The sequence below is a fragment of the Myotis lucifugus genome, unplaced genomic scaffold (genome assembly GCF_000147115.1).
Source record: "Myotis lucifugus unplaced genomic scaffold, Myoluc2.0 scaffold_108, whole genome shotgun sequence".
NCBI classification, from domain to species: Eukaryota; Metazoa; Chordata; class Mammalia; order Chiroptera; family Vespertilionidae; genus Myotis; species Myotis lucifugus.
The window spans coordinates 3,697,302-3,717,075 of NW_005871156.1; the positions used below are offsets into that span (position 1 = coordinate 3,697,302).

Here is a 19,774-nt window from a genome sequence, read left to right on the forward strand (position 1 = left end):
AAACAATTGACTTCTAAATAATTCATGCTTCAAAGTGGAAGTCACAAGAGAAACCAGAAAATATTCAGAATTGAATTAAAAGAAAACATAATATGCCAAAATTTTCCAGATGCATTTTACCAAGAAAAGATATATGGAGGGTAATTAAGCACACAAAAAGATACTCAGTATCACTAGTCACCAGTGATATGCAAATTAAACCATAATAAAATATACTTCTCACCTATTAGAATGATTAAAAAAATAAAGCCCTGAAAATATTAAGTGCTGACAAGAATGCAGAATATTGGAACTGCTTATTCATTGGAAGTGGGAATGCAAAATAGCACAAGCACTTTAGAAAACAGTTTGGCAGTTTCTTATAATCTCAAAATGCACTTACTATACAATCCAGCAATCTTATTCCTAGGTATTTACCCAAGAGAAATAAAAACATATGTGTACATATAAATCTGTATGCAAATATTTATATCAGCTTTTTTTCACAATCACCAAAAGCTGCAAACAACCTAAATGTCCATCAGCTAGCTAGTGGGTGGATAAACAACAGTACTACATCTATACAATGGGACACTATTCCATAATAAAACAAAACAAACTACTGATACATGCAACTATATGCATTAATCCCAAATATATTATGTTATATGAAAGAAGCCAGACTCAAAATATAACATGCTCTATGATTCCCTCTAAGTGATATTTTGGAATAGGCAAAATTATAGGCACAAGAGACACATCAGTAGTAGCTGAGGGGGAAGGGGAGACGTTAATAAGAGAACTGACTATAAAAGGTCATGAAGTAACATTTGGGGATGATGGAAATATTCTATATCTTGATGTGGCTTGATTACATGACTATTTACATTTATCAAAATTAATAGAATTGTATACTTAAAAAGGGCAAATTTTACCTTAGTAAGTGTTCTTTTAAAACATGTTAATGTGACCAGACACAGGATAGCTCCAAATAAGAAAAGGGAAAAAAATAAATTAAAAAAACAAACAACTCAAACAATCTAAGAAGAAAAATATGCATAGAAAATTTTGAACAGATAGAAGCAACACATAAGATTGTATAAATTAATCCAAATACAGTTATAATAGCAAGAAATATAATAAGCCAAATTAATCAGTTTTTCTAGAATTTAGAAGATTGATTTTTTTTAAGAAAGAACAAAATCCAATCATATGACATTTTCAAGACACTCATCTAAAATATAATGGCACAAAAACATTGCAAGTAGAAGAATATAAAAATCTTTCTAGACAAATACTCTACAAATACAATGAAAAACCAAAACCAAAAGGTAAACCAAAAAGTAAGCTATGTAAAGTCTTGTAAATAATGGCAAGGAGTTTATATTGTACAGAGCCTGAGGCCATGTGAGGCAATGAAGGGTTTTAAGGAAAGGAGTGCTATGATCTGAGTTATGTCTTAGAAAGGTCCTTTTGGCTGCCCTATAAAAGGAGAGAGAAGCAGGATCAGCCATTGAAGCAGGAAGACCAACCATTCAGCATTGCAATTGTTTACCAGTGGTCTGCAAACTGAAGGCTCGCGAGCCACATGCGGCTCTTTGGCCCTTGAGTGTGGCTCTTCCCACAAAATACCAACTTCTGCGCATGGGCCACGAAGTTTCAATCGCACTGTACATGCGCGCCCACATGTGGTATTTTGTGGAAGAGCCACACTCAAGGGGCCAAAGAGCCACATGTGGCTTACGAGCCGCAGTTTGCCGACCACTGGTTTAGGCTGCAGGTGCCTTAGATGAGGATTATGAAAGCAGAAATGATATGTTCTGATTGGAAAGATGTTTTGAGTTGGAACTGATGGGACTCACTGATGGAAGGTGTGAGAGAAGAAATAAATTAAGATTTTAGGCCTGAGCTACTGGGACTCTGGTAATTCAATAAGCAAGTACAGAAAAGACCAAGAGTGGGGATAGAGGAGTAGCTTTAGAATTGAGAGGAAACAAGAGTTCCTCTTGACCACATTAATTTTGTGATGCCTCCTAGATATCCAAGCGGAAGTAGTGAGTAGGCCATTAGGTATGGGAGTCGGAAGCTCAGGGATTTCAATCTGGTATGGCTTGGACTTATTTTCCAGGGACCTGATGAGATCAGCAAAGAGACAGTGAGAGGAGAACAGGGCGAAAGACAAAGCTCTCAGGCATTTCAACAGTTAGAGCTTTAGAATTTGAGAGAAATGAAGGGATAGTAGAGCATCGAGGCAGAAGGAAAACCAGGTGAATGTGGGATTAGGGTAATCTAGAGAAGAGAGGATTTCAAAAAAGAGCATGTGGCCCACTGTGTCAAAGCACTGTTAAAAGTACAATGAGAAGAGACAACTGATTAATAATAAAAAGTAATTGTTGACCCCAAACAACAGCCATTTCAGGGTAAAAGTGAAATGTTTGGGTAGTTTGAAGAAAGAATGAGAGGTAAGAATGTAACTTTACGAAGTACTTTTGGGAGGTTTTGACTTTGAAAAAAAGGAGTTTTATTTTTTTAAAGAGATCATATCAAAGTTTCTTTTACAAAATAGGGATAATTGAACAGGTAGGGAGAAATTGATGCTTGGGGAGAGAATAGTAATGACTACAGAATTGAAGTCTCAGAGAAGTAGATGATAAGTAGAGCACAAGAGCAGAAGTTGGCCTTAAATAAGGTCAGGCACCTGAGGTGGGAAGTTGTCAGTATTTCTGTGAACTATTCACTGTAGCTATAGGTAAATCCCAATAAAGGCAAGGGCATATGGGGCAGCTCATCCCCAGCATCTAGTTATAAGGTCTTTGCTGAGGCTGGGAATCCTGCATCTATCAGTCTTGCTAGTCTCTCTAGGCACTAGTTCCTCTTTTAGGTGCAGCCCAGCATTGAGTCATAGTCACAGTGGAGTTGCTCTTTGGGGGTCTCAGTTATACCAAACCTGCCAAACCAATTACTTTCCACTTCTTTGGGGAACCTCCTCAGTACCTCCTCCTCCCCAAGTTGCTTGTATTCCTCCCAGGGCTAAACTTGCAAACAAGTTCATTCTGACCCTTACTCCTCAAGAGCTATCCCCTCATCCAAGGGGGTGTGTGTGTGTGGAGAATGAGATACTGAAACCAGTTAGTCTGTTTCTTTCCACTATACGTGATAGTCTATTGACTGGAAGGGCAGCTGGGCTCAAACTGACCACAGAATCAGTGGCCAGAAGGCATTAAGTGTCTGTCGTCCCTATTCTGTAAAAACTAAAAATGCACCAAAGAAAGAAATTGTGATTCTGAGGTCAGGACCTCCAGTTTTGAATGTTATCTCATTGGGACATCGGCCTATAATACCCTTTTCTCCGTTATTCTCTGGAGGATGGAGGCCAGACCATCCAAGAAGGTGTCACAGGAACAGAGAGGCGGGACTCAGGCGGCTCAGCTACTCCATCAACAGCAGCGGAAACCTTGTCTTCAGCTGACCCACAAAACATCCCTCTTGTAACAAGGACCCTTTCTTTTTCAGTATTACAATCTAAGTTTAAGTCCCAGCTTTCTTCACATTAGAGATGAAAGAAATTGTGGAACCTTTTTGGCCATATGTGGCCATGCTTGGTGTCACAACATGTGGTTTTGTGACCTCTACCTCCTCAGGGTTGGCATGATTTTGAGGCAGGCTAAATGAAACCAGGATTTCATCTGCATTTTTGACTTGGGTAAACTCCCATCACTAGATGTGATATATCACTAGATATGGAACAACATCTCTGCAACAAAGTCAGGAAGCTTCCCTTGAGAGGTGATTGCCACCTGGCTCAGAGTCCTGCTCAACCAGCCTCTCTGATCTTTGAGAAGTCTATGATCTCTTCTATGATATGTGCCAATTTCTCCTGCTTTACATGGCTTGACATAAGCACAATAACATATTGCTTCAATGTTATGTAAATGCATGATCATTGTGAAGATATTTTAACATAGTGATTCTCAAAGTTTGCTGCATGTTAGAATCATCTGGGGAGAACAAGTGCCTCAGAATCTCCGGGTCTGGGACCCAGGCTTCGATATTTTTTAAAGTTTTCCAGATGAATTCAATGTGGAACCAAGTGCTTTATGAAAGTATCAGTGAACAAATGTAAGTTAAAATTTGACCCCCATGTGCTGCTTGCTACCAATGCAGATAACTGAGGTGACAAATGGATGAACAAGTTCTAACAACCACAAATTTCACACATATTCAGATAGCAACCCATATGTCACAACTTACTTGTCTGCTCAGCAGTTGTACTTTTGTTTTATATGATTGCCACACACCAATTTCAGAAAAGTTAAAATGTGAAGAAATATGGCTCAGAATTTGGGAAACAGAGTAATATTATTAGTAACCAGAGGGTAAGTGCTCCTGGAAGCTTTTCACCCATAAGATCCTTATTTTGACTTAAAGTTTGGATTCTGACTTCAAAGTCCTCATTACTTCTTTCAGTCTGAGGGCCAGGGGCATCAGCATCACCTGGTAGCTTGTTAAAAGTAGAGTCCTGCCCCATTCCAGATTTGTGCACTCAGAACCCATATTTCAAAAACACCCCCAGCTCATGTGTACAGTTAGTTTGAAAGCACTGATTTCAGGTACTACAAGAAGAAGGAAAGGTAGGTAAACAAAACCAAGTGTTAACATTTAACTCAAGAGGTTTAGATATTTTACAAGCTCGCTAATCAGACCCTTTAAAGCAGAGTGTTTGGATTCTGCTGCTCAAAAAGAAAAAAAAGATCATTTTGTTGTGTTTTCTTCTTCTACCTCTTACCAGCTGTGTTAACAAGACACAAGACCTTTATGGAAAGCTTTGAGAGGGCTCATGGTGAGCAACGCAGTGGAGGCTGATGTGCCAGAGTCTTTACATTATATGTCTCTCCTTCTGTGGCTTTGATTGCTAAGAACATTTACATGATAATAGGGTCTTCATTGCTTACCAGTCCAACTGCTCCTCCAGTTGATTACACACCTGAACTTACTATGCTCAGCTTGAGAAATCATGATTTTCTCCATGGCAATTAATGATTTCATAAACTCAGAATTAAGACCACAGGTGAACAGGGATGATGTGTTCATAAACAGCAAAGCTCCTGTGTTCATATAAATAGCCCTAGTAAACAGGCAAACATAAATACTAAACATTACACACACACACACACACACACACACACACACACACACACACAGAACAGGGCGGGTGAAACAGAGTATGAGGTCATCATGATTCAACAGGGTGGCTTTCCAAAGCTGTGAATTGTCTCTAATGCCCCAAGGAGAAGACATATCATCCTACCTTTGCACATGATTCTACCAAACCCAACTCTTTGCTTTCTCAGACAAGAGGGACTACCGCATTTGAGCCAAAGGCATACAGTTGTAGAGTTCAGAAGGGAAAACATGCTAAACTGCCAGAAGAATTACTTTCCCCCAAATATTCTGGAACAGATGGAGCACATCAACTTCTCCATGACCAAAATACACAATCATGACTGTGCATTTGTGCCTTCATATATAACACGTCCCTAAATATTAAGATGTTTTATTCAATTCAACAAATATTCCTCAGACACTTACTACCTAAAAGATACTCTGGTGGGCTTTGTAGGGAGCACCCAGATAAGTCATAGAAAATACTCACTGATATTTCATAGCACATTACATCACCATGTTACCTGCCACATTCAATAAAATTCTTTGAGTCTAAAAAAATACTAAACTCATCCTATGAATCCAGTACTATACTGAGACCAAACCAGACAAGAAATTACAAAAAAGAAAATTACAGGCCAATATCCCTGATGAACATAGATTCAAAAATTCTCAACAAAATATTAGCAACCTGGATTCAAAGAATACATTAAAAGGATTATACACCATGACCAAGTAGTATTTATCCCTGGGATGCAAGGATGGTTCAACATCTGTACATCAATTAATGTGATACATCACATTAACAAAATAAAACATAAAAACCATATGATCTCAATTGATGCATTAAAAAGTGTTTTACAAAATTCAACATCCTCTTATGGTAAAAACTCAACAAAGTGCATATAGAAGGAAGATATTTCAACATAATAAAGGCTATATATGACAAATCCACAGCAAATATTTTCAATGATCAAAAGCTGAAAACTACTCCTCTAAGGTCAGGAAGAAGACAAGGATGCCTACTATCACCACTTCTATTCACCATAGTATTGGAAGTCCTGAAACCATAAAACTCCTAGTAAAAAAACATAGGTAGTAAACTCTTCAACATTGCTCTTTGGGATTTATCTCCTCAGGCAAGGGCAAGAGAAGAAAAATAAACAAATGGGACTATATTGAACTAACAAGTTTTTGTACAGTGAAAGAAACCATTAAAAATGAGAAGACAACCTACTCAATAGAAAAAGATATTCGCTTCAGTGTTCCATAACTTCATGATCATTGCAAAGATATTTTAACACAGTGATTCTCAAAGTTTGCTGCATGTTAGAATCATCTGGGGAGAAAAAGTACCTCAGAAGATATTTGCAAATGCAACATCCAATAAGGCATTAATATCCAAAATAAATAAGGAACTCATACAACTTAATATCAAAAAACTCCTAACAATCCAATTGAAAAATGGGCAGAGGACCTGAATAGACAACAAACATATGAAAAGATGCATACCGTCACTAATCATTGGGGAAATGCAAATTAAAACCACACTGAGATATTACCTCATACCTGTCAGAATGGCTATCATCAATACATAAACAAACAACACGTATTGTCAAGGATATGAAGAAAAGGAAACCCTCATACACTGTTGGTGAAATTATAAATTAGTGCAGCCACTATGGAAACAGTATGAAGTTTCCTCAAAAAAGTAAATATACAGCTGCCATATGATCCAGCAATTCCACTTCTGGGTATTTCTCCAAAGAAAACAAAAGATTTGACATTGGGTGGTGGGCACACAATGCAATATACAGATGATATTTCATAGAATTGTATACTTAAAACCTATATGATTATTAATTAATGTCACCCCAATAAATTTAATGCAAAAATAAAATAATGTTTATATATATATATATATATATATATATATATATATATATATCACACTACTAGCCCGATGCACAAAGATTCGTGCAAGAATGGGCCTTCCTTCCCCTGGCTGCTGGCACCACCTTCTCTCCAGCCCGGAGCCGCCTTTCCACCTTCCCACGCTGCCCAGAGGCCCGGAGCAGCTGGGGCTGTGCAGAATGCCTGTGCCATTACCATGGCGACAACACAAGCATCCCACCCCGCCCCCGGACGCTCAGCGCCTGCATATGCAAATCAACCCACCATCTTTGTTGGGTTAATTTGCATACTAACTCCTGATTGGCTGTTGGGCATTGAGAATGTATGGTCAATTTGCATCTTTCTCTTTTGTTAGTTTAGATTAGAAAGAAAGCTTCTCCCCAGAGCATGTAATACAAGAGACCAAAACTTAAGATGCAATACATGTTTTTGATGAGCCTTGAAAATCACACTCTATCACTTTTGCTCTATTCTATTGCTCACACAGATGAGCCCTGAGTTAAAGTGTGAGGGGTTATAAAAGAAGTTATAAGGATCAGTGAAGATCCTGGAGGCTTTCTTGGGTATTTTATATGTAGACCTTGGCTCCATATACTGTCTTCACCAAAACACTTGATTGCCCAAGCCTAGAGATTACTTAGAAGAAGCCAAGCTACTGAAATTCATGCGGTTTTGTGATCCTAATGATATCCACCTAGAAGTCTACAGTTTATTCATTTATTTTACTACATACTCATTGAGCATTTACTATATGTTGGGCACAATTCTAGTACTTGGAATACATCAGTGAGCAAAACGAAACAATAGACAAATATATTAACTCATCATCTGTCTTCTTTCTAGACTTTAAAAAGATTGATACCTTCTGATTTCTGGGCTTCTTGAAAGTCATTCTGTTAATTCTAGAACCTAGCCTGCATAAATGTGAAACCAAAACAAAAATAACAACTATTATTATTATATAAATAAAATCTGTAGGACATTTACTATGTGCCAGAAGTGTGCTAAGCAATTTACATTTATTATATTACTAGAGGCCGGGTGCACGAAATTCATGCATGGAGCGGGGGGGAGGGGTCCCTCAGCCCGGCCTGCAAGGACACAAGCGTTCTGCGCCCGGCCTGGCCAGAGGCCCTCCGCGACTGGGCGCAGAATGCTTGCCTTGTCACCGAGGCGATGATGCAAGCATTCTCTTCCTCCCCCCCACTCCTTGCCCGCTGCCCAGAGGCCCTCTGCGGCTGGGGTGGAACGCTTGCTTTGTCGCCGTGGCAACAAAGCAAGCATTCGCCAGGCTACTCATGCTGCCCACTCTCAGCAGCCACCCCCCCATCCCCCGGGACTGGGGGGACTCCGGTGGGGCTGAGAGGACTGGGCGCTACCATCTTGTGGCTATGGGCGCTGCCATCTTTGTGATGGAGTGATGGTTAATTTGCATATTATACTTTATTAGATAGGATGTGATAATCTTAACAACTCTAAGTACTATTATCATCAGCAATTTTTTATTTTATTTTATTTTATTTTATTTGCAAATGAGGAACCTGAGGCTTAGGGAAATAACTTGTCCAAAGTCATACAGTTAGTGAATGAAAGATCTGGGCCTCTAAACCTAAAACTGTCTTATAACAAAATCTGTTGAGGAATCATTCCCTAACACTGAGATGCAAATGCCTCCAGAGGCCAGGTAACTGATGTAAGGGGAGAGAGCCAATGAAACAATAGGAAATAGTCGGAACATTGGTGAGCCATGGACTCATGTCTGTCTCAAGTCATGAAAAGTCACATATTTCTAAAATACTGCATTTGCCAAATAAAATACATCCCAGGGCCAGATTCAGCTAGCAAGACCAAGATTCAAAGTTTAGGTATCATATGTTAAATTCAATTAATTTCTCAACCACAAGAATCTTTAACAATCTTATACAGCTTGGTTTTCATCCAAAGTTTATATTTAAAATATCGGTTTCTCATGATGAATGAGACAGGGGAGAATAAACTAAGACTTAATTCTTCATTTATTCATTCAACACATATTTATTGAGAGGCTTCTATATGCTAAGCTCTGGGGTTAAAGCAGATAACAAGACAGATGTCATTCCTGCTTCTTGGAAACTAGGACTAGTTGGTGAGCTTTGCATTGATACTTTAGGGGACACTCAATGTTTCTCAAACTTATTTTAATATTTTGCAAGGCCTACTGTTCCAAGGAAAAGACTTTGGGAAGTACTTTACCTTAAACCATGAGATGCAAGATTGCAACACATTAGGTAAGCAGAATTTCCTGGTTTAGCCAGCAGAGTGATTTATAAAGCTTTTGGAAATGTCTTTAGGAAGGGCCTGTACTCTGCCGTTGGACACAGACTCCACTATTATCTATTGGATGGCACCTGCCCTGCTTCAAATATTTATATCACTAATGGCTACTGAATGAATATGCATTTACAGCCCCTTTTCACAACACAGAATCTCTGCTGCTCTGAAATCCTCTTGGCATCTCAGGAAAAACTAAGAAAGAATGAAAATTGATAATTTAAATATTCCAGGTGGAGATAAAGCCAGGGGAGTGACTGGGAAGCAAGAAGACACGCCAAGATAGAAAAACAACAGAGACTCCAAGAAACTCTGTAGAATAGTAGGAAATAAAAATGTTGTCATGGGAAAATGACTTGGGAGACAAATCCACAGGCAACAAAATGAGATCCATGCCATCAAGTACAGGCAAAACAGAACACCTCAAGGATACGATTGCCAGATAAAATACAAAATTTTTAGTCAAATCTGAATTTCAGATGAAGATTAAATGCATAAAGGTGTGCCAAGTATTGCATAGAATACACTTATATTAAGAAATTATTTGTTATTTAGCTGAAATTCAAATTTAACTGATGTCCTACATTTTTATTTGCAAAATCTAGCAACCCTACTCAAGGAGCAACTAGCCAGTGGCTTAGTGGCACCTTGTAGGCTTTATTTTTTTTCTAGTGTGAAGGTTATCTGTGTACCTTTGATTCTGACTGTAAAGGTTGTGGATCCTGCAACCATTAAATATGTAGGGTGGATGAAATCTGTTTAGTTGAGAACAGAATCATTGGGTTTGGACCTGGGAGAGAACCTTACAAATCATATAGTCTCACTCCCTGCAGGAATCTTACAGAAGTGGCCAGAGTAGTGAATTATAACCAGATTTAAAAATATCATTGCACAGGGGGGTGGCCATAGGCCCCGGGACTTGTATCTTATGCCTAGACAAAGAAATAGTGAGAGGCTAACTCTACAGAATACCAGCCCAAATGTTGGCCAAAAGTCAAAGGAAGAAAAGAAAACTGTTGGGTAGATTTTTTCAATATCACCAAATGTCTGCTATACTTTCTTCTACATACTTAGAAAAAGAAGAAAGCCTTTTGTTTAGTATTAAGTTTTACTATAAAAGTATATCTAGTTCAACACACACACACACACACACTCACACACACAGGCATCTCCAAAAAACACAATCTTGGTCATTTCTCAGACCAAAGTTTCCCCATTGGAATGAGGATCACTGTTGCACTTTAAAATCAAGTTGGAATTCTTTGAAGAGAATTCTCATTATGGTGATCCATCATCCTTAAGAACTTTCAGAAACAAAAGGAAGAATTTCACCTTAGGATATTCCAATAGCAAAGGGTGAAGGCTGTGGAGAGTTTCCAGAACCAATTTTTCCATTTCTTATCCAGACAGAGGAAATGTAAGGGACACAGGGGGGACTATGGACCTTTGATTTCCTTTATTTACTGACTGCTTTCGCCCTGAAGCTCATTTGTGTTTGTACATGGCTGAGCTTGAGGTGCATAGGTGTGTGTGTGTGTGTGTGTGTGTGCATGTGTATGTGTGAGTACACATATGTATGTGTGTGCATATGCTGATATGTGATGCATGCATTTAGTTCTACCAACTCATGTGATATGGAGACTTCTTCCTTTGCATTCCAGTTCCTTTGGTATTCAGGGGAAAACAAATATAAATATTCTTATACTTGGGATATGATGGTTAATTTTATGTGTCAACTTGGCTAGTCCATAGTATCCAGATATTTGCAAAATCCAGCTGGAGATTGGCATGAAAAGTCAGTAGACTTTGAGTAAATCAAATTATCCTACATAGTGTGGGTGAGCCTTGTTCAATCAGTTAAATACCTTAAAAGAAACAGACTGAGGTCCCCTGAGGAAGAGGGCATTCTGTCCACTGTCTGCCTTCAGTCAACTGTCCTACCCTGCAGGTTTCACACTGGCCAGCTTCCAAGATCATGTGAGGCAATCAATCTCTTAAAATAAAGCTCTTAATAAATCTCCAGTTAAACACACATATATACATACACATATACTAACATAGGTATTTTACCCAAAATTTTATCAAATAAGATGGCCAAATTCCTTTTTACATTATGCCATCAGTTTATGAAATCCTTCTGGAATCTGTCTGAGTTCTATATGGTTTTCCGGGCTCTCTGTCTTGACTGACAAGATGCCTTCAGGCGCCCACTTGGCCTTGGCCAGAGTCTTCAAGAAGCTGATGGGCCCCCTCTCCCTTCAGGAAGGGTGAATTCACCTTCACACATGTCTTCTCCACCATGGCCTGGAGCTTGGGATCTAGTATCAGAGATGAGCTTATTTGAAAGCCAGCCAAAAGGCAAATGCTACTACTCTCACTGTACGTGTGAAATTTTTGCACAGCTGCAGGCTTCAAGGGAACCTCAATGAGGGAGAAGAGCAGCAGGCTGGATCCCAAACTCTCCAAAACTTCAGGACACTTGGCTCTCAGTGCTGGACTGAAGACGCTCAGACCATGGAGCCAGCTAAAGGACAAGTGGGGGTCTGCACACAGCCACGCTTCCTCGGATGACATCGCTGTTACCCAGATGGCATTAAACAGTTACGCTCAGCTTCAAGGGAACTCTGAATCCCATATGCCCCGGGTGCGTTGAAAATCCACCAGTAAGGTTAGCCTAAACACTCACATTCTGCTTTCTATGCATGGGTATCAAAGTTAGTGCAGGCCCCTCGACACCATAATCCATTATCAAAAACTGAAAGCAGCTGGTTGGATTTCTAAACTTTCTACACAGAGAAATGCATCTGGTCCCAGTTTGCTGCAAAGAAATCAGTTTTGTTCTTTCTCACAGACCAGCTACGGAAAGCACTGGGAGCAGGCAGCCTGGTTCCCCAAATAAAGGGCCATCGTGCTGATCTTAAAGCTTCATTCATGCTGAGGAATTTTCAGCCCATCTCCACCGTGGGTGCCATTCTGCCTCTAGCCAGGGCCTCAGCCAACCAGGGACTCTGAACCCCCACCAGTTCAGAACAAGGAGGCTGGGAATGAGCAAAGCAGCTCCAGCCCCTCAGAGAAATCTCTGCACAGATCATGTGTATGAAAGGGAAAAGAAATCATTTGTAATGGATTGTCTCAGAACCATTTTTTTACATTTGTGCAAAGCTGAAGTATCGACTAACTTTCCGTTAATTTCAAAGGCAGGGCTCGGTCATAATTTATCCCTTTGATTCCACTGACCATCAGCAGTTGTGGCCATTTTCTGCCCGGCATGGAGAACAGTTAAAGGATGATGTCCTTACCCCCCTTTGCCTTCTCCTCCAGCCTGTTTCAGCAGTCTCACCCAGGCACTTCCTGTCTCCCCAGCCCCACTGTCTGGCACTTATTTCAGACAAGTCAATATGTTTAAATTATATCTCAACTCAAGGTAATTAATCATAAAGCTTTATGCTTTGTAATGTGGTTTGTGTTGTGTGTGTTTTTTAAACTTCTCGTTGGCATTCCACTGAATCACAATTAGAAAGAAAAAGCTACCCCGATGTGTCGCGAATATCACACAAATGCCCAGGCTGGGACTCCTTCCTGAGCAAGCACACGGAGCACTTTGAAACCCTCAGTTCTTTTAGGGATCTAAGAGGGTCAAGGTGGCATTTCGGGAAATGTTAGGCAGATCAAAGGAAAGATCCATATGAGCTGACTGGATCCCTTTGCACAGAAACAATCTACTTTGAAAACATAAAAGTCAGGTAATGAGTTGTCTCTGTAATGCGTTTTGCAAACACAGCAAAGGCTCTGAAGTTCATGCATAATTATGCCACAGGACTGTACTGGATACACACTTCACTAAAGATTGATAGGTGTTTGCTTCAGACGAGTTTTAATGGTGGCCTTATAGCATGTGACCTTAGTATTCAGTTTTATCAGTTGTATCCAGTCCAAGGCGTGTGTGCATAAGATGGGCTCATTCCCAACACTCTCGAGGGTCAACTGGCATTCAGGCTCCCATCCCTTAGTGAAGAATTCCCCATCCATAAAGTAAGTGAAGAGTCCAAGACACTTCACAAAGAATGGTGGAAAGGGAAATCTAGGTTTCAGAAAAATGGAGCTGGAGACTCATTAAAAGATTCAATGTTCCAAAAAAGATGATTAATGTAGACACATTTCAGATTTTATAAAAATAATACACACTGTTGACTCGGGGTGGGAAACAGATATTCTAGGCATTTTAAGCAGAAGAGACAACAGGGAAGGAGGGGCTTTCTTGATCACTGGAGGGGCTGAAGGGGCAGGTGTCAGGCTGGGCCTCCTAGAATGACTCTCAGAACCATTTGATGCTGACACACACAGGGAAGGAGTAAAAGCACAGAGTGGCTGTTGCAGGGCAATAGCTCATCTCTTTCAAGAGCATCTTGAAGTAGGGTCAGTCCTGACTAGTTTATGTACCATCTTCATGCAACAGAGACCTTAATATGAAAATAAAAACCAACCAAACAAAAAACTCTCAGCCTAACAACACTCACGCATGTTCTCCAAGTCCTGTGTTTTAAAAATACATTTTTGTTTATTTCAAAGAAGAAGCAAGAGGGAGAGAGGGACAGAAACATCAATGATGCGAGAGAATCATGGATTGGCTGCCTCCTGCATGTCCCCACCAGGGATCAAGCCCACAACCCAGGCATGTGTCTTGACCGGGAATCAAACCATGACCTCCTGGTTCATAGGTTGACATTCAACCACTGAGCCATGCTGGATGGGCTCCAAGGGCCAATTTTTTGCTAAGATTCTTGCTACCCTGAGGTTGGCACTCTAAGTTACATAGAAAATAAAATTTATAGAATGTCAAAGGCAGACATTGTAGGGCGACTAACAATATGTATTATCTGGGAAGATTCCCAAAGAAGGCAAGCTTAAAAATGGATGGCTGACTACATTTTAATCACAGCCCTGGAATGAGGATAAGTGAGCAAGCATTGATTAGCCTCAGCCAATATATTAACTACATCCTTGATTAAATCCTGGGACACAGAGTATAAAAAGTATTCTATGACAGCGGGCAAACTATCACCCTCCCCGCCCCCATTTTTTTGTCAAGCAAGCTTATTGGAGCACAGCCACATCTCTTTTAATGGCTGCTTTTGCACACCAGTGGCAGGCAGAGCTGAGTGGTCATAACAGAGGTGGTAGAGCCCACAAAACCTATAATATTTTACCATCTGCCCCCTTTAGAGAAAAGTTCTCTAACCTTTGGTTCAGGGCAGCAAGGACCACATAGATGAGTCATAGATGCCAGTTCTCAATATTGATACAGATTTGCCATGAACTTGTAGCTACTATACCACTCAAACACTGCATCACAGTGGAGAATCGTGTGTTCCACAAGTAAGAGCTATTTGTTATTTTCCTTCTGACAATGCAGCCCTGCTACTCTGTTATGTTCTGGACTGAGCAGGAAGCTAACAAAAGGCAGGCAGTTGTTCAAAGGTTCTAGATTCAAAAGAGCAAGAAGCTTTCTAGATCAGAGCTATCCAGTAAAACTTTCTGCAATGATAGAAAGGTTCTCTGTCTGTGCGTCCAATATACAAACTAATTTTTTAAAATTTTATTTAATTTTAATTTATATAGTTACATATTTCTAGTGGCTGCTGTACTGGACATTGCAGTTGCAAATCATAACCTATGTTCTCCTGATTGTTGGATCAGTCACTAACAACTTGTTAAAAAAAAAAAGATTTCAATGGAACTGATAGGGATATAAATAGATTCCCAAATCAATAAAGATCTCAGAAACATTTTATAAAAATGGCATCTAAATAAGTCTTGTATAAATAATAAATATGTGGAAAAGACCCTCTTTTTTTAAAAATATATCTTTGTGGTTGAAAGTAATACATATGTCCCCTTATCCCCTTCTACCACTCTCCAACCCCCTCCCCAGGCTTTCACGGTACTCTTGTCTGTGTCCATGGGTTATGCATATATGCATATAAGTTCTTTGAAAAAGACCCTCTTATTGGCAGCACATGAAATCTAAGTGTGAAGGCAGTGGAAGCTGATAGGGTGAAAGTGAGCTATTATGCTTCAATGTTGAAGACCTGGTTTCTAAGGCTGTGAATCTCCTTTTGCATGAACTACAGGTCAAGCTTTTGACATCGTTTGTAAATATTTTAAATCATTTATCAGTTCTAAATATTCCTATTTACAATCCACATTCTCCTTTGTGGCTCACATTATATTTATTAGTTAGATTTGGCTTTTCTATTAATTTAAATGTTGTTCTTTCTCATTTGGACAGTCAATTATTTGGAAAAGTTACTTCAAATCTGTTCTTCACCACTAACCATTAGCTCAATAGAAAAACATTTCGAGGTTTGAACAGACAAAATTCACTTCTAGTTTTCATTACTGTATCTTGCATGTGAAAGAAACAGCTTGGAAACTCCCAACATACCCACTCATGACCAACTTAAAGGAATATGAGGAGCGACAACTCAGCTGCCAATTTGCCTTGTCCCAGACTCACACGTCTGTCGGATGAACAGGATATGGGCCACATTTCCCCAGCTGGACATCTGGGCCTTGCAGCTGCCACCAGGACCCCATGTGGCTAGGAATGTCAGCTTAAATCTGAGACCGAGTCAAGGGAAGGAGAAATGGCAGGAGCCTGTGTGGTACCTGAGCATCCCATGTGAACACTTTCACCTTGTACCTTTGTCAAATCTCAAAGGATAAAACCTACACCAGAGGCATCACCACGTCACAAAATACCAAATCGCCATGTCTGGTAAGCGAACAACACAATCTTGCCCCTGTGGCACTGAATATGTGGCTCTATCCAATTGTAAGGCCACTGGTTCCCACTGAAACTTAAAATCTAAGAAAGGGAAAACTGATTCGGGGCCTGATTATGTCTCATGCCCTTTCTTTTTCTGCACAGGGACAGTGACAGGCGGGCTAGATTGAACATGGCAGTGCGGAATGATGCAGCCTCTCGAACTTCAGCTGACAGTTACTGTAGCATTCTCCTCCAAGATAAGGACTTCTCAGGGGACTCTCATACATTTAAATCTCAAAACAATGGAGAAATCCAGAAAACTCTAGAAAGTAACAATGGAAGAGTCCTCAACAGCAACACTGTCCACAGATGTTAGAACGAGGGAGATGCCGTTTTCTGCCACCTCGATTAGAAATCTAAAGGGCACCTACCAAGCCTGTCACTGATGATTTTATGCAGAGCGTAAGCCAGGACTTGAAGGCAGTCAAGGGAATGGCTTCACTCCACAGCAGGATGGAGCTTCTATCTTGGTGTGACGGTAACTGTGGAAAGTCAAAACCACGAGTCCGTTCGAGTTCCAATAATAAACAAAATGTATGTGCGATGAATGCACTTTCTGACTGTGACTATTTCTACATTCACCACGGTGGTGCAAGTTTCCAGAACGATCGTGGCTGGAATTTTGGTCTAAACTGATCAGTCATGGTCCCCCAAGTCACTGTAATCAGAGTAACCAACACTCCTGTGTTTCTGCCAATTGCGCTACTGTGTAGACAAACCATGGATGATCAGACTGGCTTAGCTGCGATTGGAATAGTCTCCCGTGGGCTACCCTGCGACATGCGAGAGGCCTTGTAATTTTTGTCAAGGCAGAGATGCTTGCTAAATTCCAGTGCTACTGTAGCTGGACATGTTTTCCCTGGACCGTCACCCAGGAAAGTCCCTCAATGAGGGCAACTATGGTATAAGAAGGAGCATTTAAAGCCAAATGACCCACAAGTCTCTTAACTCTCTGTGCCTCAGTTCCCTTATTTATAAAAAGCTACCTTGTAACTTGTTTTAGGAGTCAAACAAGATTACATTAATGCTCCTGTCACATGCTGAGTAAAAGGTGTCACCCACAAAATGCCATGATCTTATGATTGCATTTAAAGGGGCTCTTTGATGTCAACCAAATATTTATACCAAAACCAGTTATTTTCAACTTCTCTGCTCTCTGGAGGTATACTGCTTACCTTCAGCCATTTCTTAAGCTCTGCACACAATTTTCATCGGGCTGCCCCATCTTAGAGTGTGTGTGCCAAGTCAGCGTTAATACTTACAGGGATGAGGTTTGTCCCTGTGGCTCACTGGAAATTTATTTCCTGCTGTTGTTGCAGTAACTCCATTTTTCCCAAAGGGGCCATGATATAAAGGAAATCACTATGTAGCTAAATCAGCCTGCAGCTAACACAGACAAAATCCCCAGATGAACATTCAAATTCTAATCCATTCTACTGCTCCTTCTCCGACCAGCACCATCCCTACCCACCCTGTGCTATGGGTTGAATTGTGTCCTCTCCACATTCATAGAGCCCTAACCTTCAGTGTGACCTTATTTGGAAATAGGATCTTTGCAGAGGTTACCCAATTAAAGTAATTAAAGTACGGTCATTTGGTGGGTCCTAATTCACTATCACTGGTGTTCTTATAAAAGAGAAAATCTGGAAACAGACACTCCAGGAGAATGTTCTGTGAAAATGAAGGCAGAGATGGGGTGATAGTGCCACAAGCCAAAGAGAGCCAGGGATTGCCAGCAAGCTACCAGAAGCTAGGGGAGAGGCCTGGGACTTCCTCACAGCCCTGGAAGAAACCAACCTTGTCAGCACCTCGAGCTTGGACTTCAAGCCTCCAGAATTTTGCTACAGCAGCTCTAGCAAACCAATGCACCCTGGAAGGGTTACCCTCCAACAGAGAGAGAGAGAAAGGGGGCGGGGGAGAGCGTGCTAGGTTATCCTACAAGAGAAAGGAAAGGGAATGAAGACAAAGAACTAACATTTTTTGAGTATACTACAAGAGACAGGAAAGGGAATGAAGACAAAGAACTAACATTTCTTGAGTATACGCATTATTTTATGATTTTTACACTATGTTGTGTAACTTAATATTCCTTATATCCCTACAGAGTAGTTATTCTGCATTTTATAGATGAACTAACTAAAACTCAGAGAATTTAAGTAACTTTCCTAATATCCTACAGGTAGCAACTAGCAAAACTAGGGTATGGACCCGGATCTAGCTCTGCAGACCTATGCTGTCCCCACCTCCTCCCTTTGCCATCTGACTCTTGAAATGGGATCTCAGGTCATCTCTAGACATTTCAGAATTCCTGCTCTGTGCACTTCCTAATAGAAATTCGATGCCTTGATTAAACTGCTCCTTACAGTTACACTACATGGAAGCTAATCCAACTACAAAAGAGGTGACACTGTCTTCTGGTTATGCGATCACTTTCCAATCAGTTCAACTGTAATCACAGTTGTCTTTCTCAAAGAATGCAAGACTGAGTGCTTTCTCATTTCCCTCAGAGTTTGAGGAATGCAGAAGGCACGGTTATCACCATGATGATAAACTGGGTAGACCATGAGAGAAGAGTTGAGGTCTAGTTTCTGAGTGGCTGGAGTATTACAATGTAATCTACAGACCATTTATGTTAAACCCAGTGTCCTAATTCATCCACTCTCCACTTGGAATTCAAGTAGGTTCTGCACCGACCATTCAAGAAAACATGTTTGCTGTGTTTCTGTTCTCACTTTTATGTGTTAACTTTTGGGGTGGCTGGGGGGTGTTTCGAATCTGTAGAAGAACAGGCAAGAATAAACAATAATGGCAGATGAGCTTTGGGTTAGGCAGCAAGAAATTTATAGAAACATGGAAGGAAAATGGATTTTGCAATGGCCATAAGAGGCAGCTGAGTTCCAATCCTAACTTCACCTCAGAGCTAGGTGATTTCACACAAGTAGTTTATAATCTCTCAAGCCTCAAATTCCTAATCTGTAAAACAGAGTTAATACACACACCTCATGGGGTGCTCATGGGAGGGTTACACCCACCAGGTTTTATATGAGAATGCCCCTGAACTGGGAGGCACCCTCCAAATAGTAGTTGCTATGTATTTAGGACTTAATAAGAGGCAACAGAGCATAGTGGGAAGTTAAACTCAGAATCAAAGTCCTAGTTCTAAATCTGGGCTCCATTAGCCAATTGGAATATGTAAACAGAGGGATTAATTGAGATGATGTGGGTTAAGATGCTTCAGTACAAAGCTACTGTTGTAGGATGGGAGGAGGAACCAAGCCCTTCCTGGGAAATGAGTCACCAGAGGCTTTCTAAGAGTCTCTGGATAATCTCTCTGAGCTCCTCTAAATGGGCCAAATGAACTGGGTGAACTCCCACTCCCTCCTCTCCTGGGAGCCTGTGATCATCCCACGTGGGCATGAGAATCACGGGTCTGACTGCCTCCGGATCAACAAGACCCACCTGGTCATGGATTCCTGGGGTCACCTATGGCCAACAGAGAAGTTATTGATAGGCAAGGGAGAGAGTGACAGGGCAAGAGAGAAGGCAGGCAGGAGTGGCCTTTCTTCATCCTCAGAGCCA

The 19,774-nt window shown here is 40.6% G+C and overlaps 1 pseudogene; it reads left to right on the plus strand.

Annotated features, from left to right (window-relative positions):
- LOC102430328 overlaps nt 1–16,511 on the plus strand; it is a 177,516-nt pseudogene extending 161,005 nt beyond the window's left edge.
- The last annotated feature ends 3,263 nt before the right edge of the window (nt 16,512–19,774 follow it).